At 47.7% G+C, this 23,603-nt stretch overlaps 1 long non-coding RNA gene across 3 annotated transcripts in view; it reads left to right on the forward strand.

Annotated features, from left to right (window-relative positions):
• LOC123384449 overlaps positions 1–23,603 on the forward strand; it is a 113,907-nt gene that overhangs the window by 86,893 nt on the left and 3,411 nt on the right. For all 3 annotated transcript variants that reach the window (XR_006595544.1, XR_006595545.1, XR_006595546.1), the window contains 2 exons: positions 18,066–18,118; positions 21,612–21,721. This is a non-coding gene — a long non-coding RNA (uncharacterized LOC123384449). The remainder of the gene's footprint in view (positions 1–18,065; positions 18,119–21,611; positions 21,722–23,603) is intronic.

The following is a 23,603-nucleotide window of genomic DNA, read 5'->3' on the forward strand; positions in this document are numbered from 1 at the left end:
GCTGAAAAGTCATATGGTGAATCAGAATAGTACTGATGGAGAATGCAGGCCTCCTATCCCAGCCAGGGCCTGGATGGAAACAGCCGCATAGCTCACGTATTTATTTGGGCCTTGGTGTCTCAGCAGTGAAGATGTGGAGTATATGAACAAAAGATGGAGAACTTTTTCTGCTCTATATTTATAGGTTTCAACTTTTCCCGTGCAATCTATCTTGAGCTGTCCCCATAAAGCAGGCAAGCAGCCTCTGACACTCACATCTTGTTAGAAGTTCTACACTTTTTTTTTTTTTTGCCCCGAGAAACAATCTAGTTCTCTGCCAGCAAGGCTGTCAGGCAGTAACGGAGTGCCTGAGCTCATTCAGTTGTTTATGGGGCTTTCTCTGAGATCTTAAGCCCTTTTCCACAGATGGGAAAAGTGATGAAAAATCTCTCAGGAACAACCATGAGTGGCTCATCTGTCCTCAGCTGTCCTCATGTCACTGTTTGTTTCGTATCTATCATGCTGCTTAGCTAGTCTCACCTGGCTGGTCAGTCTCACCTGGACAGTTACACTCAGTTATAGGAACTTCGAGAAGAGAAAGGCCCGTATGGCAAAGGACTCTAAATGATGCCTTATGGGGAAAAAGACACAGGAGGAGTGGAAGGTGTAATCCAGAGGAGTGTACTCAGGGAGGCACTGCCCTGTCTTCAAATATCCAAACAGCTATTACATGGAAACATCTTGAACTTGCTTCCTGTGCTCTCAAGGGAAGTTCTGACTGGTTAAGCCAGGTTATTTGCCAGGGTGTCCTTCTCTGCAGGCGTCTCATGTTAAGTGTCCCTGGAAGCCTTTTCTCTCTCACCTCCCTCTCTGGGCAAAATTACTGCTTCTCATGGTTTTAAATGTCATCTTTGAGCAGGTGATTCCCAAATGTTTATCTCTAGCCCAGATCAGTTTTCTAAAATGTAAACTTGTACGTTCAGCTGCCGGCTCACATCTCCACTTGATGTCTCTTTGACATCACCAACGTAATATGTGCAAAAGTGAGCTCTCGATCCTCCCCACACCAAATCTTGTCTTCCCACAGCTTTTCCCATCTCAGTAAATGGCACCAGCCTCCACCCAGTCATCAAGTCAGGAACCTGGGAATCATTTCTGGCATCTCTTTCTCATTCATACCCCACATCCAACCCATTACCAAGCTCTGTTTATTCTCCTTCCAAAATATGCATTGAGCTCCTCTACTTCCCTCACCTTGAAACCCACAACCCCCATTCAAGCCTCTGGCAGGCACTATTCCACACTTCTCCAGCCGGTCTTCCCTGCCTCTGACCCATCCCACATAACAGCCACAGAGACATTGGAAGCCCCATGTCTAATCAGGTCGCCCCCTGCTCAAACCCTTCAGTGGTGTCCATTTCAGTTAGAATATAGTCCAGGCTCCTTCTGGCACCTGCAGGGCCTCCCGCTCTCACCTCCACTGCTACCACTATCCTCATCACTGTGCATTTGTGCCACACTGGCCTCTGGCAGCTCTTTCCTGGTCCCTCTGCGTTGGCTTGCCTCCTCCAAGGGTCCCCTCTACCCCCTGACTTCCACTCTGTCTTTGATTTTCATCTATGTGCCCCTTTCCCAAAGAAGCCATCTATTTTGTTTATCTCCTCGGCATAACAAACTACCTACAAACCTAGATGCTGAAAACAACCACCATCTTCTTATTTCTCACAATTCTGTGAAGTACCAGGGGCTTAGCTAGGCCATGCCTCTGCTGGTCTTGCCTGGGGCTCTCTCAAGTGGCTGCAGTCAGACAGCTGCTGGGGCTGAAACGTTCACAATGTCACCATGCCTACACTCACATGTCTGGCATCTTGGCAGGAACATCCCAGCTGGGACACCAGGAGGGCTGGGCCTCTCTGTGTCACCTTAGGGGCTTGCCCTCTCTGCATGGTCTTCCAGCAGGATGGCCCAATGGATTGGGACCTGGAATGATCCCATTAAAAGTCTTGTTAGAATAGCCATGGATATGAATATCTGTCAGCATGACTAAAAGGTTCCCAGGAGTGATGGTGCAGAATAGAGTAAATGAACCAGACTTTGGAGTCTGACGTTCAAATCCCACCTCTACCATATGTGATTCTTGCTTATTAATTAAGGCTGTTTTGGTTGCCAGCAGTAGAAAGGATTCGGGCTAGCTCAAGCACAAAAGGAAAATTTGCAGTAAGGATCACACGCAGGACTGACGGCAGCAGCAGTCAGGGCCCTTGCTCCCAAGTGCTGCCCGTAACCTGTCTCAGCCTCAGCAATCCCCCATCTTGGTGTTTCTCATCCTTTAGTTTCAAGTCTCACATCTGCATGTCCCTCCACATGCTGTTTGACCTGCTTGGTTCCAGCATCAGATTCCTGGTCAACCAAGGAAGGCCAGGGCACAGAGTCACGGCTGCTGGGCCCCCCTGAGAACGGAGGGCATGGCCAAAAAAGGAGGTCAGTGTGAGACCCTTGTAGACTCCAAGCAGGGTTCAAGGACACTAGTTCAAGTTACTGATAAGCCTTAGTTTCCCTCACATACAAAGTAAGATAATCTACTTCTCAAAGTTATTTTAAGGATTAATCAAAACAATGTCTGAAAGTGCCTTACACGTAGTGAATGCTAAATTCATGGTAAGCGGCATTAATGTTTTCAATATAGCAACATTACTGCTACCAGACAAATGAACAAAGAGTTAATAGCTTCAAAACATTATCACCGTCTTCAAGGTTCTGTGTTCATCCTGTACTTGCTTTGTCCCATGCTGGAATTAGCTGTTTCTCTAAGGAGCACTCATTCCTTGGAGGTAGTATGGGAAATGGTATCCAGAAGCCAGTTCCAGTCCCTAGATGTGCTCATTGCCAGTGGGATGTCACTGCTTCCAGAAGCCCTTAGGGGACAGAACTAGAGAACACGCACATCTGTTTGTGTCCACGCTTATTTCTATCTCGCTGTATATGGGAAATCACGCGTTCACACCGATACTTCTAATCCCAATCACCACAGTGTTTATTCTAGTATTCTCTTTTTCCTTAATTGTTAACTTCCTAATTTTGACGGCTCTGTTGTGGTTATGAAGAAGAATGTTATGAAGGAGAATTATTTGAGAGAAATACTAAGGTATTTACCTAGCGGGAGTCATGAAGTCAGCAATTCACTCTCAGATAATTCAGGGGAAAAAGTGTTCCTTGAACCATACTTGCAATTTTACTTCAAGTGTGAGACTTTTCAAAATAAATGCCTTAAAAGCAAAATCAGTCATACACAAATAACCCTATACATGCATCATTTCCTCCATGGCAGGCATTTTCCTAAAAGAAGAGATGCTGTGTCACAAGCCCTAAGCATATGGTGGAGCCTGGGTGGTTCAGTTGGTTGAGCATCCGACTCTTAGTTTCGGCTCAGGTCATGATCTCACAGTTCGTGAGACTGAGCCCCGTGTCAGGCTCTGTGCTGACAGCAAGGAGCCTGCTTGGGATTCTCTGTCTCTCTCCCTCTCTCTCTGCCCCTCCCCAGCTCTCTCTTTCCCAAAAATAAATAAATATTTTTTTTAAAAAGGCCTGGGCATTCATAATTTTAATGAATGTTGCCCATATTGCTCTCCATAGCACTGTTACCAATTTATATATACTCCTGCTTAGAGACAGTGGGAGGCCTGTACCCTCCTTAATACAGTATCTTATCAAATTTTAATTTTTAAAAATAATTCAAGTGGTGAAAACTATTCTCTTATGTAATTTTAATTTGCATTTCTCTTATTGTGAGTGAGTCTGAATGTCTTTCAGAAAGACTTAGAAGCCAGTTGCATTTTCCTTTCCTTGAATGGTCAGTGCACAATCTTTATCCATGTTTTTATTTTTATTTTTTCCCCCCATGTTTTTATTGCTTATTGTTCTTTTATTATTGTTATCATTATTGATTTAGAGATGAGAGGAATTAAGCCAAAATGAATAGTAAATATTTTTATTTTTTTTAAATGTTTATTTATTTTTGAGAGAGATAGAGAGAGTGTGAACAGGGGTGGGCAGACAGAGAGAGGGAGACACAGAATCCAAAGCAGGCTCCAGGCTCTAAGCTGTCAGCACAGCGCCCGATGCGGGGTTTAAGCCCACAAACCATAAGATCATGACCTGAACAGAAGTCAGATGCTTAACTGACTGAGCCACTCACACACCCCATAAATATTTTTCTTAATTTGTCATTTGTCTTTGGACTTTTTGGAGATAGTTTTTGTCACTCAGATAGTTTTTATTATTATGTAGTCACATTTATCACTCTTTTTTGCTTTATTTATTTATTTTTTGTAAACTTTATTTTATTAAAAAATTTTTTTTTATTTGAGAGACACACGTGCACACACATGCACGAGTAGAGGAGGGGCAGGGGGTGGGGGAGAGAGAGAGAGAGAGAATCCCAAGCCTGACGCAGGGCTTGATCCCGTGAAATCAATTCCTTTTTCCCCACTGTTTCAACATGCTGCCTTTACTGAACACTGAATTCTTCTATGTATTGGGGTCTATTTCAGGAATTTCTGCTCTTGTCCATGATCTGCCACAGGTACTCTCTAGAGATATGGCTGGAGAGTCCCATCTCTTCTGGTTCTCACCCGTGTCTCTGGCCACTCCTTCTCAGCCTCAGATGACTGGATCCAGGCTCTCCTCCCCTCCCTCCTGTGTCTCAAGGCACCCACCACCTGCTCCATCCTGGTACCTTTCCCTTCTCTCTCTCTCTCTCTCTCTCTCTCTCTCTCTCTCTCTCTCAGGCGGGTCTCTCCAGCTTCACTGCAAAGACCCTATGTGCCTGGATGGTACGTAGTACTTACTTCTCTGGCCCAGATCTCTCCCTCATGTCTAGACTCCTGTCCTCTGAGTCTCCACTTAGATACCTGCTTCCCCCACAAAGTTCCTCCAGAAATAGCAGCTCTGTTCATTCCATGGCTTAACTCAAAAATATTCAAGTCTTGACTCCTATCTTCTCCACATTCACTCTATCAAGTCCTGTCAGCTCTGCCCTCAGATACACCCAGAATCCAAACAGCTCCCACCACCTTCATCCCTGCCCCCCTGACTCTTACTTAGACTATGGCAGTAGCTACCTAATTGGTCTTTCTATAGCGGCCCTGATTCCACTTCCCTTAGATTTAAAAATCTTAGTAGGTTCATGTCCTCCTCTGCTCAAAGCACTCCAGTGGCTCTCAAAGTCCCACAAAGGTCCCCAAAGTCTGCTTGAGCTGTGCCTCCCCTCAGACCTTTATCCCCTCCCATGCACCCATTTGATTGCTGAGTTCCAGTCACACTGGTCTCCCTTCTGTTCCCTGAATATGCCAAGAGGACTTCTGCCTCATGGCCTTAGCACATGCTCTTTCCTTTACTTACAAGGCCCTTCCCCCAGTTTTACACATGGCTCTCTCCTTCACCTCCTTCAGGTCTCCACTCATAATGCCACCTTCTTGAAAGGTCTTCCCTGAAAATTGTATATAAAATAGAAACCCTATCCTGCACCCTTACCTTCTATCCTTGTACCCTGTTCTTACCAACCCTGAAATGTTACAAACAGTATTTTTTATAAACAGTATAAATGGTATTTATGTGTTTATTATATACCTATTCTTGCTAGCATGTAAGTCCCCATGAGGGCAGGGGCTTGTTATTTTCCTTTACTGACATTCTTCTGCATCTAAAAGAGTGCCTGGCAAAACTCTGGAAAGCAGTGTGGTGTTTCCTCAAAAAATTGAAAATAGAATTACTCTATGACCCAGCAATTGCTCTACTAGGTATTTATCCAAAGGATACAGGAGTGCTGATTCAAAGGGGCACATGCACCCCAATGTTTATAGCAGCACTATCAACAATACCCAAAGTATGGAAAGAGCCCAAATGTCCATCAGCTGATGAACAGATAAAGAAGATGTGGTATATATATATGCTACTTGGCAATGAAAAAGAATGAAATCTTGCCATTTGCAACAATGTGGATGGAACTGGAGAGTATTATGTGAAGTGAAATAAGTCAGAGAAAGATAGATATCCTATGATTTCACTCATATGTGGAATTTGTGAAACGTAACAGAAGACCATAGGGGAAGGGAAGGAAAAATAAGATACAAACAGAAAGGGAGGCAAACTATAAGAGACTCTTAAATACAGAGAACAAACAGAGGGTTGATGGGGGTGGGGGGTTGAGGGGTGGGAAAAATAGGTGGTGGGCATTGAGGAGGGCATTTGTTGGGATCAGCACTGGGTGTTGTATGTAAGTGATAAATCACGGGAATCTACTCCTGAAGCCAAGACTACAACGTATGTCAGCTAACTTGACAATAAATTTTTTAAAATAAAATAAGATTAAAAAAAGAGTGCCTGGCATATACTAAGTCCATCATAAATACTTGTTGACTGACTGACTGACTGAATGAATGAATGAATGAATGAATGAGTGAGTGAATCTGTTATGCTCTAGTAGTGCAATGTTTTAATTATTGTTGCTTTATAATACCTATTTTTCATTTACAATTTCATTTACAATTACAATCAAGATGCCATTGATCGTAAGGTCCACTATGATTTCATGTACCAGTGGGAAAGAAGTGTAACCAATAACTACCAATTAAACCATAACAAAGTGCTTAAAATTTAAAATTTATGCTTACTGAGAGAGCACTTTTAGACTTATGTAGACATAGAAGTTCATCAAATCTTACACTTGGACATACATAAGAAAGAAAAGATAAGTAAAATAAATTGGCTAAGGTAGTTCTGAAATGTCTTCATATTCCTATTTTGATTCTGACCATTGATGTCCTTGTTTTCCAACAAGTACTGTCCTCTGTATCTTCACAAGTGTAAGTTTGATGATGTAGCATTTCTTAAAAGAATACCCCACTATTGACACAGGATTTTCTTCCGAGTCGCTGACAATCTCAGCCAGTGTTGATGTGCATGGACAGGTGATGACAACTACCTACTGACTGCCTTCCCTAGCGTCCTCACCTCCAACTAACTGAGAGTAAGGGCTTCAGCGTATGAATTTTAGGGGGACACAAACATTTAGTCTATACCACTAGGGAACAGAACCCTGGAGGGAAAACATCCTACTCTGTTGGGTCACTGTGGAAAGTAAGTATTCCCCAGACACCTACACCAGGTCTGAGCTCGACACCAGAGGATGATCAAGTTGAAGGATTTATCAGTGACTGAGGCCGGCAAGATTTGTTGCTGGCAGGAGAAATCCACTGTCTAATTGTGAACCTCGGCATCCTAGAATTATGGGGCAAAGCCTGTTTTCGATTCGTTTTGAGCTTCTCTCTGAGGCAATTCTAGCCAATTAAGCCGACTCTGCAGGTTCCCGGGCAGTGAGGGCTTTGTGTATGGGCTATATTTAGCGCCCATGGCAGGTGGACATCTGCCACACTGCGCCCAGCACTACCTTGCTCACCTCTCCAGCAGTGTCAAGATGACACCTGAGGGCTTATGTGGCAACGTGGAGCCTCCCCACACCTTGCACTAACCCAGATGCCTCCCTCCTAGCCCCAGTGGCTTTGCCTCAGGTGGCACAGTGCCTTTTTTATGGGCACTGTGCTCTGGGTCTGCTGGGTTTTTAAGGGCCTGTAGAAAAATACTTGAAACCTGAATTTAAAATGTATGGCTCCTGGGGCATCTGGGTGACTCGGCCAGTTGAGCATCAGAGTCTTGATTTCAGCTCAGGTCATGATCCCAAGGTCATGGGATTGAGCCCTGGAGCCCTGCAGCTCTGCATCAGGCTTGGTGCGGAGTATGAGCCTGCCTGAGATTCTTTCTCTCTCTCCCCCTCTGCCCCTCTCCCCTGATCATGCTCTCTCTCTAAATAAATAAATTAATTAAAAATAAAATGTATGGCTCCAAGAGACAGAAATTTCTAAATTGAAATTAGTAAATGTTAATTAAATGCCCAGAAAATGTCAGTGGGCACCTACAATTGAACTCCACTATTATATAAATGTCTAATAAATATGTGGTTATATTAGTATATATTTTATATCATATATTTAGTTTTTAAAAAGCTAAAATGTAAGGGTGCCTGGGTGGCTCAGTCGGTTAAGCATCTGACTCTTGATTTCAGCTCAGGTCACCACCTCATGGTTTGTGAGATTGAGCCCCTCATCAGGCTCTGTGCTGACAGCATGGAGTCTGCTTGGGAGTCTCTGCCTCCCTCTCTCTCTCTTCCCCTCCTTGTTCTCTGTTTCTCTCTCTCAAAATAAATAAATAAACTTAAAAAAATTTTTAAAGAGTTAAAATATATAAAATCCCTTTCAAATTTGCTAGAGCAAAGAGATATATTTAACATGGGGTATAGTTGCATTTTAATATTTGGTATGAAGTGAGATATGTCCCCTAATGTCAGCACGCCCAGGGCCTGGTCCAGGCAGATGTGTTTTCTAATGGCCATGAGACCCTGACCTCTGGGCAAGGCCTGATTCCCACTCAACCTGCTGCCTAGTTTGTGAGGACGCTTAGCTTGGCCCAGGACGATCCGGGCACGACCCGGACCCTAACGCTCTACAGCAGTGCCTCTCACAATGTCCTCCAGGAGCCACTTACAACGTGTGGAACGCTTGTTAGACATGCAGACCAAGTGCTGAAGTGTAATGCCCTGTGCGTGAGCATGAATTCAGAGAAGGGAACAATCTCTGGCTGATGAAAGTGGTTGATTCAGTCTGTAGCCTGAAGAATGACTAGCCACTGGGGAATTGTCCATGAATTAAGGGAAGGCAGGCTAGGTGGGAGCACAGCATAAGCAAAGGCACTGAGGCAGGAAATGGACATCATGAATTTATTAGTAAGAGAGGAGAGTGATCTGGATGGAGCAGAGAGTGCTTGTGGTTTGAGGTAGAGGTAGTAAGACAATGTAATTGGGTGATATCTAATTAAAGAGGACCTTAGAAGCCAGGCAGTGATGTTGTTTTGGTGGGTTGTCAATAAGGAACAAGGTGAGTGTTAAGGTGTCTGATTATGATGAAAGCACAACTTTAGGAAGCATAATTTAGGGGTAGCATGTAAAATGGCTTGGTCTGGGGAGAGTCTGAAGGTAGAGTCCTGAGCCTTGGCGTAGTGAGAACCTAAAATAAGATCTTGGTAATAGGAGTGGAAAGGAGGCAGAGTTTTGAGTATTATTATAGAGGAAAGGAAGATATAGGATGAGGTAAAGAGATGGGTCTGCATCTCACTTTCTCCATGCACAGAATGAGGGTGTATGGGTTAGCATCTGTCCCACCTATCCCCCAGCACTGTGTTGAACATCATGGGATTTGATGGATAGGAAAGTACTCTGACAGGAGAGAAGGTGTAGACACTGAAGGGATTACTATTGTAGGAACAACTCACTTGGTGAGCAGTGTTTATTTTAGGACAGAGGGAGCTAAGGCTGAGAAGAGACTAGAGGATATTTGGGGACATATCTGCCCAGCTCCGCATCCCTCTACCCCATTTCATCCCTCATGGATCTAAAATCCAACACCTCAGGGTGCCCAGGGTGGCTCAGTTGGTTGAGCATACAACTTCTGGTCAGGCCGTGATCTCATGGTTCATGAGTTCAAGCCCCATATCGGACTCCCTGCTGTCAGCGAAGAGCCTGCTTCAGATCCTCTGTCCCCCACTCTCTCTGCCCCTCCCCTGCTCGTGCTCTCACTCTCTCTCAAAAATAAACACTAAAACAAACAAACAACATTAAAAAATAAAATAAAATCCAACACTTCTCTCTTCCCCTCTCTTTGTCCATGCCCCGCAGTTACCCAGCTGCAATCTGGGCTCTTGACTCCATGAGTCCTGGGGAGCCTGAGATCGCCCCCTCCTGTTCTGTTCACTACAGGCACACAGCAATCAGGAGACTGTGCTGGGGGAACACTTGCCCTGGCCACCCGTGGCCACTACTGCTGTGGTCTGAGTGGCCTGAGAGACTGGGTTTTGCAGACCCCGAAGTTATACCCCAGAGGTACAGAGGAGGAGAGGCTGACTCAGCCAGCACACTTAGACCTGCAGGGTCTTGACCTCTCCTGGTCCACGTAGCTCCTTGCCCCAAATTCATTGGCAGAGAAAGCAGAGCTGTTTTGTCTCATTGTGTCAATATCAATGAAATTCTGTATTCGAGTTCTTCTTCCCATTTCCAAGGACTTTGACAAGCCTCACCACCACCAAGGGGCATCTAATGAACAACAGCACTGTTGTGTACTAAGTCCCAGCTTCCCAACTTACCACCTGGTTACTTCCCTTCTGTAGGCCTTGGTCTCCCCATCTACGAAATGGGATAGCAGTAGAACCCCTTGTCAAGTGCTGGTGATGACTGAGTGAGGCTCAGGGAGGTGCCTGGCAGGTCACTGCGATAGGGTCAGGGCCGTGCTCCCACTCTCAAAGTGCCTGCAGGCTGGTTGGAAAGACATGTGAAAAGAAAAAAGTATGCTTTTTTGGGCTGCCTGGGCTTTTGTTAATAAATTTCCAGCGGGACGTTTCCGCCACTTGCCTTTTTTTAGAGACACGAAGAGAGGAGAATTGAAAACATTTCCTATGTTGAAATGAAAGGCACTATTTAATCTTGTCACCATCTGCCTTCGCTCCAGGCTGGGAGCCCACAGGCCCAGCTCCCCGTTTCCTAGCGACAGGACAGGCACACCTTCCCCATTAGAGAAAAACACCCACTGCGGGGGATGCTCCTGCCCCAGGGAACTGTGAACTAGTCGTCCCAGAGCAGAAGGGGACCCAGCCTCCCTGGATGTTTGTCTTCAAACAGGCCACGCTGTTCCTCCTTCCCAGGGTCCCACTGCAGTGGGGCCAGCACTTAATTTGCAAAGTCCTTGAGGTGACCCTCAGTGCCCCAAGCCCCCTCCTCTTCCCCAACAGAGCTCAAAGGCTGTCTCAGTTTCCTAGGGCCGCCATAACAAAATCCCACAAACTGGCTTACAACAACAGAAGTCTATATTCTCGTAATTCTGGGAGACTGTGCGACTGTCAGAAGGAAAATTAAGGTGTCGGTAGGGTTGATGCCTTCCAGCGGCTCTGAGAGAGATCCAGTCCATGCTTGCCTCTAGGTTCCAGTGGCTCCGGCAATCCCTGGCAACCCTTGGTTTGTAGATGTCTTACTCTCTACCTGCGTCCTCAGGTGGCTTTCTCCATCTCTCTACCTCTTCTCTTACAAGGAAGGGCACCTGTCATTGGATTTAGGGCCCACCCTAATCCAGGATGATCTCCTTGTGAGATCCTGACCTTAATTATCCCTTTAGAGACCCCTTTTCAAAATCACATTCTGAGGTTCCTGGTGGACAAATCTTTGGCCGGGGGTGGGGGGGACATTATTCAACCCACTGTAGAGGCTATCATGTCACTCGGGCTCCTCCTGTCTGAGTGAAAAGGCTTGGTAAACTGCTGTTAGGGACAGCATTCAGAATGCTCCAAATGCTCCTTGATCAACAGCCAAGAGGTGGATATGTTGGAAGTGGAGTTTGGGACGGCACAACACCTTAACGAGAGAGGATGTAGCCCTCATGGTGGGACACTGGGCGCGGTGATCCTGCAGGTAGACCTTCTGACAAGATGCCTCCCTGGTGATCCTGTTCCTGAGGGGCAGCGGCCATGCCCGTGTGGTTGTGCAGAAGGAGAGTCACACCTGCCCTGTCATCCCAGCAAGAGGGACTCCTGTACCACCTCCTTCATCCTGAAGGCTGTTGGGGTCCTTTGTCCTCCTGGGGCCAGGTCGGAGATGGGTGGAGTGCCCCACAGGTGGCTCTGGCCCACCCTGGAAGGGGGCTCTGGGAATGACTCACCTTCTCTCTCTCCCTCTCACAAAGAAGACCACCACTTCTGGATGTGGGAGGGTCTCCAGTTCTCTCAGTCTCCCCCTCACTGACGGCTGAAACCCAACCATCTGAAATCCATTTCTTTCGGTTCTTATTTTTATTTTTGAAAACATCATATGCAACAACAAAACTATCACATGAATTTATTCCTTTTTGAATAGGTGATACATTGTCATAGTTTCAGATTCAAAAGGAACAAAAGGAAGTTCTGTGAAAATTCTCCCTCCCACTCCTGTCTCCCAACCACCCTGTCCACCTCTCTAGAAGCCACTGGTGTTTCAGTCTGAAGTATTCTCAGGAGATACATATATAGTCATAGATCTGCTCTTTCTCTTTTCTGCACAAATGGTAGCTACTATACCTAGTTTTGTAACTTGCTGTTTTCACCTCATGATATATTTTGGGGATCTTTCCATATCTGTCGTAGAGAGCCTGCTCATATATTTTTTAAGCGGAGGAAGTATCCACAGTGTGGAAGCGCCATGCCCTGTTGATGGACACATGGGTTGTTGACTAGGTTCCCTGATACCATAAACAAGTCCACAATGAATAACCTTGGGTGGGCATCGGGTCACATGTGAGTAGGAATAATCCTAATATTGCTAGAAGTAGCGAGGCCTGGCTCCCCTTCCTCCTGCCATAAACCCTCTGGAGGGCACTCAGGCTCTGGACCGAATGGCGCAGTCTCCAAAGACCTGGCTGGTTTATTGTAAAATGGTGAGACGTATGCAGGTGGAAATGTGAACCCACCTTGATGGGGGTATTTATGGATGCAGCACATTAACTCGAGTGTGATTCAAGACCATATAATTTTTATGTTGCCATTAAACCTGGCTCGAGCTGAAGCCTCACCTCTATGCACAGTCTGTGTGCAGGTCCCTCAGGGTGGGTTGGGGCTGGGGGGCTGCAGCCAAACTCCAGCTCTGCTCTGTGTGGCCTTGGCAAGCCACTCCCCTTCACTGAGACATTGGGTACTAGAGCCCTTGTCATTCCCTCTTTCCTAGATTTGCAGAAGACAGGAAAACGTGTTCCGGAGCTCCATGCAAGCCAGGCCCCAACAGCACTCACATCCTATTTATTAGTAATTACAGTGGCCATGAAACAGAGTGGACCCCATTTCACCTTCTGGCTGGTGTATTTATTTCCAATTTTATGTCCTTGGCTCTCTGAAAGAGAAATAAGGTTGAGGAACCTATTTCATTCTGTCTTACCTGGTCTGCCCCGGGCAGTGCAGACTGTGGGCAGATCTGTGGGGTCCGGCTCAGCAGACTCTAAGGGGCAGGGGAGGTTGCTGTGGGAGCCCCCCCAGGGCCAGGCTAGGGGTGGCGGTGGGGTGTCTGTGAGGGTTTTATGCCTGGAGGCCTTGAATGCAGACAACTAACAAACATTTTCCTGGGGCTTTCTCAGTTAATATGTGATTCAGTCAGATCCTTAGTAAGAGCAGATTTAAACAGAAAAAGAAATGAGTGAAACATTTTTTGGGGTGGGAGGGCTCACAGAACTGCCTTAAATTTGAAGCAGCAAGCTCAGAAATCAGGTGGGAGCTAGTAGAAGACAAAGTAGCCAGGAGCTCAAATCCATCCCCGGGGAATGAGGAGGTGAGGACCCCACGGCTCCAGACACTAGATGCCACCACAGGCAGCATGGCCACTGCCCAGGCTGAACACAGGACACCAGAGGCTGAGGTGACCTGTTGCTACAAACTGTCACCCCATTGCCTACCGCAGGCACTGTGGTGGGCCCAATAGGGTGGCCTCTGTGTCTGCTCTTAGAAGTCACTTGCCTGAGAATAAATGTCCCTTCCTGCCCCAATGCCTAATGTGAGAAACCTGGGTCACTGTCCACACCCTGACCACAAGGGAGGTGGAAGAAAATTGGTGCCTTTTCAGTTTCTAGAATGGGAAGCCAGCCTGCTCCCATAAAGAGTTATGGAGGGGGACCCACAATCTCAAGGAGGGGGGTCAGATGTAGGGGCAGCAGGAAGGCAACTATCATGGCTGCACACAACAGTCTTGGGATTGGGGTTACTATAAGCATATCCCACTTGTTGAGGGGTTAAGGTGGGGTCTTTACCCGAATCAGGGCTCCTGGGATCTTTATATCGAGCTCTTTGCAGAGCTCTCTGACAATGTAGGTTACTGCTTGGGATCAGCACACCATTAGGGGATTATTGGCAGATGCCCATCTTCTCCATCCTTCCCAGTGGCACTGATGGTAGGCCTGGAGCACATCCCCACTCCATCTGAAACCCACACCCCTTAAGCTGCCATAATAGCTTCTTTTAACCATGAGAATAATGCTGTTTGTCCTTTGGAAGATATTTGCTGGGAAGCAAAGAAAAATATAATGTTAGAGACAGGGAGATGTAGCCTGGGGATGACTGCCGAGAGAGGGGTGTGGTCACTGGGCAGCTGAGCTCCGGAGTGGGGAGTCCGCTGTGTGGGGACAGTGGGGGCACTGCACGCCTGTGCTCCACTGCACAATGAAGAGTCTTTGCAGCAGAGCACAGAGGCGCCCGGCTGTGGTTGCACATTGTAGGCCTCAGTAAGAGGTGGTGGCAGGGGTCACTGTCCAACCCGTGCGTCTTACAGACAAGGAAACCGAGGCGCAGAGAGAGGGGCAGTGAGTTGCCCAGAGTGACTCCGTAGGTTAGGGGCAGAGTGGAGAGTAGATCTTGCGTGGTCCCGCATCCCTGCCACCTCAGCAGGATGCTGGCACAGGTGGTGGGATGGAGGGTACTTGGAACCAAGGGGACCTGATTGAAATGCAGACTTTGATTCAGCAGGCAGGGGCTGGCTGAGAGTCTGCTTTTCTAACCAGCACCTGGGGGCTGCGCTTGAAGGAGCCAGGCTTCAGAGCAGTGGTTTACGCAGAGGGGGTGCATTCGAATCACTTGGGGAGCTTTCATAAAATACTGATGCTTGGTACCAGAGACTCATTGAACTGGAGGTGGTCAGTGAGCCCCACATACAGGTGGGCTGAGGAAAGCCACAGCAGAGACTGCAAGCGAGGAGTTTCCAGAGCACCAACAAACCTCCTCTCTTCCAGCTTCTCCTCAAACCCCTCAGGCCACAGCTAAGTTTAAACAAGCAAACACCTCCGGGAAATGTGCAGTGTGGCTGAAGTGTGGCTCCTTACAGCAGGACCTCCCCAGAGGCGCTGGGTGCCAGGGGCATCAGGAGGAAAAAGCCACGAAGGAGGGAAGATGTGTAGAGGGGAGGCCAGAGCCAGGAGGCACAATTTTGTGGCTGGCCCAGGGACCCCCAGTTTCAGCTGCTAGAGAAGACCTGACCTTAGCAAAAGGGACAAACAGGTCTGATACCTGAGGGCTGGGGGAGGGGTACAGTGAAGGAGACCCCGCAAGTGGGGCCACTGGCAGGCTGAGTAGTCGGCCTCAGGCAGCTTGAGTTCCACCATTCGTTCCCTCGGGCCTCTGTGGCCACTGCGGTAGTCATGACACCCCCTCCCCCAAGGGGCCTGGTTTCCCTTTAAGGCTCTGGCCTTGAAACTCCCACCCCAGCACACCTGAGGCAGGCTGTAATTTTCAGGATGGATATCACTCAATTCCAGGCAGGACCAAGGAAGTAACCAAAGCAAAAGGCAAGGTGTGGCTTTGTGACTAGGCCCTGGATTGGCTCCCCTGGAAGCACCAGCTCACCTAGAGCTCCCGGCAGGGCTTTGGTAGCCGGAGGAGGAGTACTCGGTGCCCTCTTAGAGAATGCTGAGACCCTGGAGCAGGTGAATGGTCTGCAAATTCCTGTTAGCTTTATTTAATCCAGTATGTCCTAGCATTTAATCATGGAGCTCTTTTATTACAGAACGACCATTAATGTTCTACAAGCCTCACAATGGGGTTGAGACCCTCTTTCTTGGAGGCTCTGGGACAGGACTGATGCCCAAGTGCCTCAGAGCTAGAGGTTCAGGGCCAGCTGGAGGCCGAGGTGTGACTTCACACCTCTAGCATGCCTGCAGTCTAGGGAGCCCTCTTGAGCCTTCCTCCCTGAGAGCCTTCAGAGGGAGCCGAGCCCAAACAATACCTTGGTTTTGGGCTTCAGGCTTTCAGTGAGACAATATATTTATGTTTTAAGCTTCCAAGTTTGTGGTAATTTGTTGCAGCAGCCAGAAGAAATTAATCTGATCAGTTATGTGTTCACCTTGGAGAGGTTTCCTGGCCCACTGCCAATCTGGGTTCCTGCCTCATGGACAACAGCCCGCCTCAACTTGTGATATATTCTTGCCCTCAGCGGCCTGAATCAGAGAAGCTCTCGGGGGCCCCCTTGGGTTAGGAGGCCCAGGCTCCCCTTTTCCCAGCAGAATCTCCTCACTCAGTCCCCTCCTCAGTGGGGGTTGAGTAGCTGGGGACAAGTTCCAGGCCAGGAAACTTTCCTTCTTGGCACCTGGGTGCCTTAAGCCCATTGCTGGGGGCAACGTGCGTGAAGACCATTGCTGGCCGGGAGCACAGATCTCAGGAAAAAGTGCCCTTTGTAACTGTGGGGGCATTGCAGTGGCTCCTACTGATGGCATTTGAAGTGGGGTGTGAGCAAATGGCTAAGAAAGAATTCTCGAGGGGCGCCTGGGTGGCTCAGCCGGTTGAGCGTCCGACTTCCGCTCAGGTCATGGTCCCGCGGTCCGTGAGTTCGAGCCCTGCATCAGGATCTGGGCTGACAGCTCAGAGCCTGGAGCCTGCTTTGGATTTTGTGTCTCCTTCTCTCTCTGCCCCTCCCCCACTTGTGCTCTGTCTCCCTCTGTCTCTCAAAAATAAAAAAATTTTTTTTTTTAAATTTAAAAAGAATTCTCAAGGCGTCTTTGGAACAAAAAGGTGGTTTTATTAAAGCATGGGGACAGGACCCGTGGGCTGAAAGAGCTGCACTGGGGTTGTGAGGAGTGACTCATTATATACTTTTAAGTTTGTGGAGGGAGGAGGGATAGAGATAAAGTTGGTTTCCTAGAGATTTCTGGATGCTAAAAGCAGGGACCCTGAAGATTTAGCTGCTGTCAAGATATGGTTGCTTTTAGTTTTTAAGGAAGTGTGAACATTAAGGCATGAAGGCAGCCATAAATGTCTTGGGGAATGTTGCATGCTGCGGGTCTCTGACATCTATCAATAGGCTGCAGGCTGTAAGGGAATTTAACTTAAACTACCTTTTCCTTGCCTTTGTTTCCCTCATCACTACCAGCTGTGGGAAAGTCAAAGACACAGCAAGCCTAGCGTGGAAGTGGGTCTCCACAGGCCATGAGGCCTGGAGTTCTATCCACCTGCTGCTGGAGTCCCATAGACTGGGGTGCCCCAGGGTTCAGCCCCCAGGTCCCCAGAGGGGCTAGGGAAGCCGGGCCTGGCTGGGTCTCAGCCAAAGTCATCTGAAGGGGAGCCATGTCCCTCCCCTAAAACTGGGAGGGGGGAGGAAGGGAGGGCAGGGAGGAGGCTCAGGAAGAATCACAACCCCCAGGAGGTGGGACACTTGCTCTCATGGGCTGTGTGACTACTAACACATTGTTGAACTCTTCTGTGTCTCAGTTTCCCTATAAAATAAGAGCTTTGCTTTTCGATCGTCCCTAACTTTTCTTTTGTCACCAAGTCTGTAAGAGCAAATGGGGTACCAGGCTTTGGGGGTGGGGATGGGATTCAAAGGTAAATGAAACACCAAAACTGTCCTGGGAGTGTGTGCAGTCTAATGGGGAAAGCTAGACCCTTGACAGTGACAGAAATCCCTACTGGATGACTGTGGGAATGGGACCCTCTCCCAGTATGGGCTGCATATCAGGAAGGGCAGCCTGAGCCTCAGATGAATTACTAGGGACCCTGGAGGAGGACCTAGGGGGTCCCAGTGGGCATCCCCACGTGGAGCCAGGGCAGCATACCCCACAGGAGGAGTGTGAAGGATGGCAGGAAGGTAGACCTCTTGGAAGAAGGGTGGGAAATGGACAGGAACCTAAAAGAAGACAGACTTAGGTTCATATTCAGCCTAAGTTTCTGGGCTTTTGTGGTATAAATTGTTGTAGAGTGAAAGGGAAATTGATATTTAAGGGTGGCTGGTGGCTGAATTGGTTTATATAGAAAAGGGCAGGAAGTGAGCAGGGGGAGCCCTGCAATTTGGGTTTTGAGAAGGTGTAAAGGAGGCAAGCAACTTTGGGGTAACCAAGCCATGGTAGAAATACCCATCAATTTGTTTTTTGTGCTATGGTTATAAGCTGCCTTTGGTGTCTTATCGGATGACCATAGTAAAAACTTACATTGTTTTTCAGTTACATTTCAATGCCAGACTGATGATTCTTTGGATGCTGAGACTGACTTCCAGGTGAGTGAAATCAACTGCTCCTAGGGGTTACAGGTGGGTGCAGCCTGCCTAAGAGGGAGACACAGAGAAAGACCCGATGTACCTTGCAGCCCAAACCAAAGTCAAACACAGACCTTTTCCCTTTTCCCCTGCCAATTTCCCAGCTCTTTGTCTCATGGATGATTAGTTAAGATCCAAACTGTTTGTCACCTTGGTGGGCTGCCTGTGGCTCAGTCGGTTAAGCGTCCAACTTCAGCTCTGGTCATGATCTCCTGGTGGGTGGGTTTGAGCCCCGCGTTGGGCTCTGTGCTGACAGCTCAGAGCCTGAAGCCTGCTTTGGATTCTGTGTCTCCCTCTCTCTCTCTGTTCTTTCCCCACTTACGCTCCCCCTCTATCTTTCTCAGAGATAAATAAATTAAACATTAAAAAAAAAACCTGTTTGTCCCCCTGAAACTAGCTACACACAGCACACAGATAAAATTACCTATTCAGCGGAAACTTCTCCTGATTGCAGTCACCTTACCTGCACCTTGTATGTTCTTCCCTGTAAAAGTCCAACTCAAACTCCTGGGGCAATCTAATCTCGTCGGGTGTCTGCTTTTATTGCAGTAGGCTGAATAAAATGAATGTCCTTACTTGTCCGGTTTTTGTCTTTGATAGCCGGGCTTATGCTTTTTCCAACTTCATATCATTTTATCTTCAGGACATTCCTAGGAGATAGATGAGGAAGATATTCTTTGTTCCTCCTTTATACTTGGGGCAGGGGGTGGGGGGGAGACTCTGCAGTGTTAAACGTAACTTTTGTGAGGTCACAGAGGTATAAGTAGACCTGAGGCTAGAGCCTGGGTTTCCTGGTTCCTGGCACTTTTAAGGCTGGCCTGTCTTGAGCTCTGAAACCAGATGCAGCCCAGGTCAGACCAGTTCAGACTGGCAGCCTCTGCTCTTGCCTTCAGGGTCCTCTCCCTATCTGGCATCAGCCTGGACCGGACAGTGTGAGGATCCTAAATCCTAGAGCTTCTGAAGGGGCTCCCAAGAGATGATGTGTTCTGGGCTCTATTTTTCAGAAGCGGCAACAGACTTATGAAGTTTATTAATTTGCCCAAGATCACACAGCAAAATAGGTCATCCATAGAGCAGAACTGAGCAGTGGGAGTAGGGAAGATACCTCAGGAAGAGAGGTGACCCCTGACCTTGCACGTTACCATCTGGCCCCTGGATTAGCAGATAGGATATGATCTCCTTTGGGCCATGCCCAACCCATTTCTCCTGATGGGTTCTCAGGGTTTGAAGAGATGCTCAAATAAGTCGCCTGGCATCTCACAGCCTCACAACTGCAAAGTGGGATCCACACATACACACTGACCCCAAAATTAGTTGTCAGGATGTTTGAGGGCAAGAAATTGGTTTGAGGTTGTTTCTAGGAAGGGGTAGGCTGATTAATGGCCCCCAAAGATGTCCTAATTCCTGGAATCTGTGAATGTATTACTTTATATGGGAAAAGGGAGGGAACTGTCTTTGTTCAGGAAAACACTGTTAGGGGCCATTTGGCTGTGAGCAGCTAGGCCCTGGTCAGGACCTGAAGGGGCACAACTGAAGGAAGTGAGGGCAGAATAACTTTTACAAGACAGGCCATTTGCTCAACAAAAGGAAGAAAGGAGACCCAAGGACATAGCAGGAGCCAAGCTGGCAGGTACACAATTGGGACTTTGAAACACAGGCTGCCTAAATTCTAAGTTTTTGTTTGTATAAATTTCCTCCACCTCTTTCAGTATTTCAGTGACCTTTGCTAAGACTGAAATGGCCTTTTCACTTTCATTTTTGCCTTCATTTGGTTGAAAATAAGCCAAGGAGAGGAGTTGAGTTCTGTGGTTGACACAGAGTAGGGCCGGCACCTATGGGATGGAGAGATGGCCTATAGACTGAACTGCTATTCAGGGGAGCTCAGAGCACTTTGCCCATAACGTCACTTAATCCTGCCATAGGAACATCAGCGCTGGGCAGTCATGGAAGTAGTAAAAACAGATTTTATTTGGGACTACTGCAATAGGGGAGAAGAGATTTGGATACAGACCTATGCTCAATTCAGAATATGGCCTAGGCGAGTGGGAATTTGTAGCTGGTAAGCAGGAGGGAGGTGGTGGATGAGAAGAAACATTGGGGGTGACGGGGGTGCTGGCTAAACTGACCTCCCAGGAGACAAGGATGGGAGAGGACAAGGAATTTGATCAGATACTGAGGGTGAGGAGATACTGAGGTGAGGGGTTCTGGTTAAACTGAATTAGCAGGGATCTTGCTAAAAATGGATTTTATAAGGAAGTACACAGGTGGGCCAATGAGAAGATTCAGGATTCAGGGCCCTGCTGAAGTTTGGTCAAGCAAAGAATTTTCATCAGTCCTAACAATAATCCAGTGAGGTATATGCCGTTATCCGCATTTTACAGATGAGGAAACCGAGGCACAGAGCTGTTACTTCCCTTGTCCAAGATCACACAGCTGGTGAATTAGCACTTCAACCTGGGCCATCTGAATCCAGAGCCCCTCTTCTTAACCACTGGGCCATATGGTCTCCTAATCCCCCCCTACTGCAGTGAGATTGTAAACTCTGCCCCTCCCCACAAGAATATAAAGAAATGCTAGGCAGAGGCAGCTGTGGAGTGGGGGTTCAAAGCCATCACAAGAAGGAGCTTCAGGGGACAGGGTGGCCCCTGTTCACACTTAGTCTGTACCTTGTCCTGTGCCCTCTCCCCAACCAGGCTGGGGTTCCTAGAGGGTGGAGGGGCACAGTGTGGCTTTGCTAGGTCACACTACATCCAACATTTGTAGAGGGCTCTATACTTTCTCTGTGTACTGTCCTGTATACAATCTAATTTCATCGACACGGTTGTCCCAGGAGGTAGAACAGAAATCATTGCCTCCATTTATGAATGAGGAAATCGAGCCTTACGGAAGCCATGTGGCTTGCACGTGTCACATAGCTGGTAAGTAACAGAATGCTAAACTGGAACATGCAATTTTTTTTCTTTCCACCCCAAAGTGTCCCCTCTTCAGGTTAACTGCTTTAAAAAGCATTCCCCCCCCACCCCCTCAAAAAAGAGCCCACTCTCTCATTTTTTTTCCATTTTGAAAGCACAGGCCCCATTTGCAGATGGTCTTGAGCTGGAAATAGCACGGTATGGAGATGATTTCCTCAGGATTCAGCATTAACCACTCATCTTGGGCTTGTCCTTCCGGGAAAGGACTCTGGTCAGGATAATTGTCGCACATTCATCCCCAAGGCTACTTTTATATAAATGCAGAGCCAAAGGCTGAACTCTCACTGTTCCCACTGTTGTGATGAACAGCCAGCACCCTTTGCAAAGTAAGAAAAAAAACAGCCTTCCATCAGTTTCTGCTCCAACTCAGAGAGGCCATTCCAGTCAAAAGCCACTTCAGCTAAGGGAGAAGTGGGCACAACAGAGCAGCGATCTCCCTGGTCCTAACTGGCTTTTCCTTTTCAATTTCTCTTTTACTTAAGAACCTCTTCCTGCGAAATGACTGATTGATGTCACTGTCCTGTATCCAGGGACTTTCTCAGCAAATGCATCCAAGGTGTGAAATGAAGGCCAGCTGTCTGTCTGTCATAAGGTACAGCATTCCCTCCCACAAAACCTGAATTGAGCACGTACTGACCACTCACAGCATGCCAGGGCCCCTGCCCTAAAGGAGCTCACGTGTAAGTGTGGGAGGAAGAAAGGATGCGTGGGAATAATGCAGGGAAAACCAGCACCTGAGGCTTGGAAGAGGCAGGAGGGCTTCCAGAAACTGGAGTGTAGGGGGTGCATCAGGGAGGAAATGAGCCATCCATTGAGCCCTGGAGGCCTCCTCAATTCATTCAGTGAGACTTCCCCAGTGTGCCTGGGGACATAGCAGTGAAGGCAACAGATAAAAATTCCTGCCACCCTGGTGGGGAGAGAGACAATAAATAAACCACAGAGAATTAGAAAGCAAGGAGTGCCCACTAGGGAAATTAGGCAGAGCTTGGGGTGATATAAGGAAGGGATTGAGATTTTAAGCTGGATGACTGGGCTTCAGTCAAGGTCAGTCAAAGGGAGTAAGCCCTAGGGATATCTGGAGGAGGCCTTCTGGGAAAGGGGAACAGAGATGGAAAGATCTGAGCCAGGAGTGTGCATGGAGTTTCTGAGAAACACAGTTGGAGGGTAGACTCTTTCTTGGCCAGGGGTTGTGATGGGGGGAGTGTCCTTTTTGAAGTCAGTTACTCTGGGCAGCAGTACAGGTAAGCATCTGCGGACCTCTACTCAGTTCCCTGGCAGTTACCTTTGCTGCTGGAAGAACGATGTGGTGGGGAGGTTGGGAAGTGACAGGTTGCAGAGGGGAGGGGAAGGGGCAAATGACACAGGAGTCTGAGCAGCCATTTTCTCTTCAAGTGACACCAGTGAAAGGTTAGGGGCAGAGGAGCCATGTGCTCAGATGTTGGCTCTAAGGGATCACTCTGTATTAAGAATAGTCTATAGAGGGGCACCTGGATGGCTCAGTCAGTTAAGTGTCTGATTTCGGCTCAGGTCATGATCTCACCGTCTGTGAGTTCGAGTCTGACATTGAGCTCTGTGCTGACAGCTCAGAGCCTGGAGCCTGCTTCGGATTCTGTGTCTCCCTCTCTCTTTGCCCCTCCCCCATTCATGCTCGCTCGCTCTCTCTCTCTCTTTCTCTCTCTCTCTCTCTCTTAAAATGAATACATTTAAAAAAAAATCGTCTATAGGCCCCAAGGGTGGAAGCAGGGAGACAGGTTGCTACAACAGAGTTGATAAGTGTGTGCTTAACTTGAGAGAAACCACCAAACCAGTTTCCAAAGCTGCTGCACATTTTGTATTCCCACCAGCAATGAATGACAGGGTGCTTGTTGCACATTCTTATCAATGCTTGGTTTTATCAGTCTTTTTAATTTAGCCATTCAAGTGGGTGTATAGTAGTATCTCATTGTGATTTTAATTTTTACTTCCTGGATGACTAATGATGTTGGGCATCTTTTCATGTGTTTGTGGTAGAAAGTTGGCAGTAGTTTGGAGCAGGGTAGTGGCAGTAGAGATGATGGGAGGGTCTCATTCTGGATATAAGGGATCTGGAAAGAGCAGTGGGGTGATGCACTCGAGATGGGGGAGCCAATGGGCTCTAGAGCTGACATCCTTCCTGAGTCTTGTGGAAGAAGGAACCACCTCCAGACAAACTGGGTGTCTGCCTGAATTGTTGTTCCCAATATCCACTTTCCCTTTTTCTCAGGTGGCAGAGCCCTGATTTTGGCTGAGCGCAGGGTTAGTCAGAGTGGAGACCACACTTAGCCACGTGACCAAGTTCTGGCCAATGGGATGTGGACAGAAGAGTTAGGGCAGCTCCTAGCTTTAAAGGACAGCCACACGTACTCTTCACCCCTTCTTCCTGTCCTGCCTGGAACTTAAAAACCACTGTAGTCCACACCTGAGATGGTAGATGGCAGAGCCAGAAGAACCCTGAG

This window comes from Felis catus, chromosome A3 (genome assembly GCF_018350175.1).
Source record: "Felis catus isolate Fca126 chromosome A3, F.catus_Fca126_mat1.0, whole genome shotgun sequence".
Classification (NCBI taxonomy): Eukaryota; Metazoa; Chordata; class Mammalia; order Carnivora; family Felidae; genus Felis; species Felis catus.